The following is a 6136-nucleotide window of genomic DNA, read 5'->3' on the forward strand; positions in this document are numbered from 1 at the left end:
ACTCATTTAGGCGCCAAGATGAAGAGCCCTCTCCCTTTTCGGCCAAGCATCATCTCCCATCCAAATTGGCGCCAACTTGAGGAGACACAATAACTTTTCGGCCAAGGATCATTTCCCTCCATCTAGGGCCGAACCATCCTCTCTTTTAACATTAAAATTATGTCTTTATAGGGATATACATAGGCTGGCCGAATCATCTTGTATTTATTCGGCCATGTATCTCCATTTCCTATAAATAGGAAAACATTCCATCATTTGTGTAGACCTTTTTATTCAATTAAAGTGAGATTATTCTCTTCTTAAGTCCTGGTGACTTTTTATCGACTTATCAAGTATTTTATACTTGTGGCGTCAACCCCTTCCTTTCATTTTGATACTTCTGGTTCCTAGTTCATATAACTAGTGGGTCAAAGTACTTAACACCATCCCTTGAAGAAACAATATAAAGATTGGGTCTCTGCTCTATATAGCATTGGTTCTTCTTTGAGATTTCTTCAAGATACTATCCTCACAACCATCCTTTTATTTCATCACCATAACCATAGCCTTATCAACTATCTCCCGCTTCCATTACTCATTATTTAAATAGCCTACCAATTCACCCATACGTCTACCACCCTTACCCATTCTCTTTTGAGCCATTCACTTTGCAGGTTGTTTTGCTTCCTTCCTAGATCCACAATCATTTGAAAAGGTACAAGTACCTTACATCAAGTGGTATCAGAGCTTTGGTGGAAGAAGCAACGTGCAACAACAACAACAACAACAAAAAATACAAAAAGAAGTGCAAAAGTGAAGTGCAAAGTCAAAGAAAAAAAATCAGCAAAGAAAATTGAAGGACTCAAAAGTCAAAGCACTCAAAAAGAAGAAAAAGCAAAGAAAAGAAAGAAAAGTTGGAAGCACTCATCAACAATTCTCATCACCAAGCATTTTCAAGTAAGCCTTTAAAATTGATTGTGGTGATAGAAGGTTGTGAAGTGACTTGTGTAAGTAACCCTTTCATTCTCTTCTTTCTAATTTTCTAAGCCACATTTTCAATTATATTTGCTTTCCATTCCTACTAACCATTTGCAGCCGACGCCAAACAAGTGAAATTACTCGATATAGTCTTGAGTAAAAGTTCATTAGAACTTGAGACAAGAGAATTGAGGGAAAAGGCTGGAGCGTGTGTGAGATCAGAAGAGGACAAGTAAAAGCCATTAAAGTCCTAGAGTGCAAACACGAGCGGATTGAGTGACATCAAGTTTTCTTGGAGTGACTCGTGAGGCTTTGTGAGAGTATATTCTGGTAAGGTCCTACACACATTTTAATTTTTTTCCTTATTTGCTAACATGTCTCTTCCATCCAACATTTTTGTAGTCAAAAGGACTTTGAACATTCAAAGTCAAGATGATGAACAAAGAGAAAACATCTTCCATACCAAATGTCACGTGGGAGATAAAATTTGTGTGGTGATCATTGATGGAGGAAGTTGTACCAATGTAGCAAGTACTCACATGGTGGAAAAGTTGGGTCTCAAGACTTCCAAACATCCTCATCCTTACAAACTCCAATGGCTCAACGATGTGGGAGAAGCCAAGGTAACCAAGCAAGTGATTGTACCTTTCTCAATTGGAAGATACAATGATGAAGTCCTTTGTGACGTGATGCCCATGAGTGCAAGTCACCTTATACTAGGACGTCCTTGGCAATATGATAAGAAAGCCACCCATGACGGATTTTCTAACAAGTACTCTTTCCAACATCAAGGAAAGAAAATCATATTGGTGCCTATGCTTCCAAATCAAGTCCATGAATGTCAGGTTACCCTCAAATCACGTATAGAGGAATGGGAGAAAGCTATAGCCATGAAGAAAGATGAAAGAGAATTTTTGCATGAGAAAAGAGTGGAGAGAGTTGAAAATGGACAAAATGAAAGGATTGAATATGGGAGCAAAGAGGAAAAGGAAAATGAGGGTGAAGAACATATTTTATCTAATCCTACTCCTATTCTTTCTTTTGACGTGCAGGACAATCCAATAGACATGTCACTTCAAGTTGAAGATTCAAGAAATATGTCTTTTGAAGAAGCAATAGACGTGACTTTTGGTGATGCACAAGATATGTCCTTTGACATTTCAAAGGATGTACCTCTTGAAATTCAAAAGAATGAGCCAATTGGAATACCAAGAGTTGAGATCATTCAGACTCCAAGAACATTGCACATATTGAAGGGAATTCAACAACCAATGGAGTTTTTCATCATTAAGCAACCAATGCCCATTAAATATCTACCTTGGTTTGCTATTTCCATTCATATTGTTAATAATTTTTCATTTACTAACTTTGATTTATTTTGTAGCAACTTGTTTCATCCTTATGGTGAAGAAATCATACCAACCCTCAAAGCAATCATTTGGAGAGGCACAATGGTGAAAGGACACGATGATTTAAATCAGCCCCAAAAAGTCATTCAAAGAACACTTATCTTCACCAAGAGACGTGATGACTCCAACCAAGAGACAAACATTTTCACCAACAACCATGGTGAATTAAAAGGAGGAATTGAAGATATAGAGGTCCTTTCCAAGCATTGTGATAATTCAAAGAATAAAGAAAAGGGATCAAGTTGGTTCGTGAAGGGCTATGTCTCTCCTGTTCAAAGGACATGTGATGATTCCCAAACATTGTGTCCTCCCATCAAAGGATGTGAAGTTACCAGATTTGAAGCCAAGAGGTTGAACATATCGTGTGAATCATCTATTGGAGGAAAACATAAAGATTCAATCATTCCTACATCAAGAAGGTCTTCAATGAGAAACTACTTCGATTTGAGGACAAATCGCCTAAAAGAAGGGGAGGATGATACGATCCAAACAAGCTCCAACTTTCTCCATGACTTGAACACACCATGGATGTTCTTCAAAGCTGTTTCTAAGCGAGTTCTTCGTTACCCTATCTTATACTATATCATTTATACATTCTATTCTATCATAAGCATGCATTCACATGTTAGTATAAATTATCATATTATTATCCTATGCTTATTTGATCATGTTTTTCATATTATTCAAATATATGTTATGATTACATATCATTTCTTAGGATATTATTATTACATGTTTCCATTTATCATTTATGAATACCATATTATATGATATTCATGCATTCACATCTTTATAATTGATGCACAATGTTATTTCAAGTATGTTAAGCATGTTAGGATAGTTTTACTATCATATTAAGCATGATTATTATATATACATCAAGGCAGCATACTTATAATGCATTTCATTAGTTTATTTGCATTCATATTAACTCTTAGGCTTTATACATTATCTTACACATATTAGGAGATGATGTACTTAGCTCATGACCATCATACTTAGCTCACATTATCATAAACAAACATGGCAGCAAGGTATTTAGCTCGTTTTAGCTCAATATCATGAACTTACCTTGTTTCCTTGCACATATAGGTACAATGGAGTGTGATGCACGTTGAGGTAGCTTGGTGAATGATTTGGACATCATATATAGCTCACAAACAGCTCACAAAGTACAAGGCAGCTCATGGAATGCTAAGGGAAGCTCGATTCAGCTGGAGAAGCTTCAGGCTAGCGAAACTTAGCTAGTTGGACTATTTGAAGCTGAGTTGCTAAAAGTGATGACAAAGGTAGCTGAATGTAGCTGAACATGCTGTTATGGAGCTCAAAAGGACTCGACTAGGAAGATCATTCACAAACAGCCCCATGCTTGCTAGCTAGCTCAACACTCAAGCTAGCTTGGAGGACACATGCACGCCTAAGAAGAAGCGCATGACCAGCCATCATCCGAAGCACATGACCAGCCATCATCCAATGCACATGGGTGCACCACAAGGCTTCCTAGAACACCCATGTGCCGTGCATATGACCAGCCCCCATATGCCTTGCATGTGAACTCATTTAGGCGCCAAGATGAAGAGCCCTCTCCCTTTTCGGCCAAGCATCATCTCCCATCCAAATTGGCGCCAACTTGAGGAGACACAAGAACTTTTCGGCCAAGGATCATTTCCCTCCATCTAGGGCCGAACCATCCTCTCTTTTAACATTAAAATTATGTCTTTATAGGGAGATACATAGGCTGGCCGAATCATCTTGTATTTATTCGGCCATGTCTCTCCATTTCCTATAAATAGGAAAACATTCCATCATTTGTGTAGACCTTTTTATTCAATTAAAGTGAGATTATTCTCTTCTTAAGTCCTGGTGACTTTTTATCGACTTATCAAGTATTTTATACTTGTGGCGTCAACCCCTTCCTTTCATTTTGATACTTCTAGTTCCTAGTTCATATAACTAGTGGGTCAAAGTACTTAACACCATCCCTTGAAGAAACAATATAAAGATTGGGTCTCTGCTCTATATAGCATTGGTTCTTCTTTGAGATTTCTTCAAGATACTATCCTCACAACCATCCTTTTATTTCATCACCATAACCATAGCCTTATCAACTATCTTCCGCTTCCATTACTCATTATTTAAATAGCCTACCAATTCACCCATACGTCTACCACCCTTACCCATTCTATTTTGAGCCATTCACTTTGCAGGTTGTTTTGCTTCCTTCCTAGATCCACAATCATTTGAAAAGGTACAAGTACCTTACATCAATATATTTTCCTAAAGACATGTATCTAGCCGAAATATCATGTAACTATTCGGCCAAGCCCTCTCATTTCCTATAAATAGAGTGGCTTGCCTTCATTTGTACTCATCTCATCTCTTATATAAAATATACTCTTGTGAGTTATTTCTCTTCAAAGTTCTTTGTGAACTTTATCGATTAAACAAGTATAGTTCCTACACTTGTGGCGTCATTCCTTCCATTTTGATTCCAAAATTCCTAGATTGATATCTAGTGGGTTGAAGACACTATCACCAATCCTGAAGCAAGTTTGTGAAGACCGAGATTGTGCTTCATAGCATAGTTTCCTCTTTGGCATGTTTGAGATACAACATCACCACCATTGCCATTTCATCATCACCATCATCAATCTCTTCCATCAATTCCGCAGCCATCTCTATCAGTTCTTTATTTCATTTCATTCTTATTATTTATTTTCATTACTTATATTATTATCCCCTTTATTAATTCCATTATTAATGATTCTTTTCTTATCTTATTTTGCAGCACAAACTTATAAATTCAAGGACATCAGTACTTGTCAATCCTAGATCGGGACACAATAAGGCTATCTACTCTCTTCCATCAAATCGTGTAGATTCAGCCTACATCAAGCGGTAATCAGAGCATAGTCGGATTGACAACAAAAGTGTCATTGGCGTGCAAAGCAAAAGAAAAACAGAAGAAAACGACTCTTACATCAAAATTGGAGTGCAAAAAGAAAGAAAAAGACAAAAGAAGAGAAAAATCAGAAAAGAAAAAGAAAAGAAAAGAAATTCAAAAGAGAAAGCAAGCCAAGGAAAAGTGCTCTACCTTTGCAAGTACATCAAAGAGGCCATCTACACTAAGAGGAGATAACCTTATTATTTCTTGAGAAAGGTTGCAATAAGTGTTGTTTCTTGAATTGTAAGTCACCTCTTCCTTTTTTATACTTTCATTTTCCTTGTCTTCAACCATTTCCTTCTTTTAATACCTTTGAATCCTTTCTTCTACCTTTCCATTTTTTCTACTCTTTTCAACCCTAACATATTTGCAGCCGACACACACAAGGAAGCAATTAACTTGTTATAATATTGAGTAAGTTCCTCAAAGGACTTAGCAAGAGAAATTGAGTGGAAAAAGGCTATTGAGAGAGTGAGATCAGAAGGGGAATTGTTAAAAGCCAAATATATATTCCCCAGAGTAAACACGAGTGTTGAGTAGAGTGATCTTATCTTTTCTTTGGAGTGAAATTGTGAGACTTTGTGAGTGTGCTAGTAAGGTTTATTTTTTTTGTTTTATTTACTAACCATGTCTCAAAGTCCTAAAGGAAATGCAGGTCAACCCAATTTGCAAATGCAAGTACTGATTGGAGAAATGATGAGAATGTTTCGAACAGAATTTGATGCTCTCCATGAGAAACTAGACCAAAGACTAGATCAACCACAAATTAGAAACAATAATACTCCTCGAAGGCAACAACCTCTTCTAGATGATGATGTCCCAAATC

The sequence above is a fragment of the Hibiscus syriacus genome, unplaced genomic scaffold (assembly GCF_006381635.1).
Source record: "Hibiscus syriacus cultivar Baekdansim isolate YM2019G1 unplaced genomic scaffold, ASM638163v2 tig00111207_pilon, whole genome shotgun sequence".
Classification (NCBI taxonomy): Eukaryota; Viridiplantae; Streptophyta; class Magnoliopsida; order Malvales; family Malvaceae; genus Hibiscus; species Hibiscus syriacus.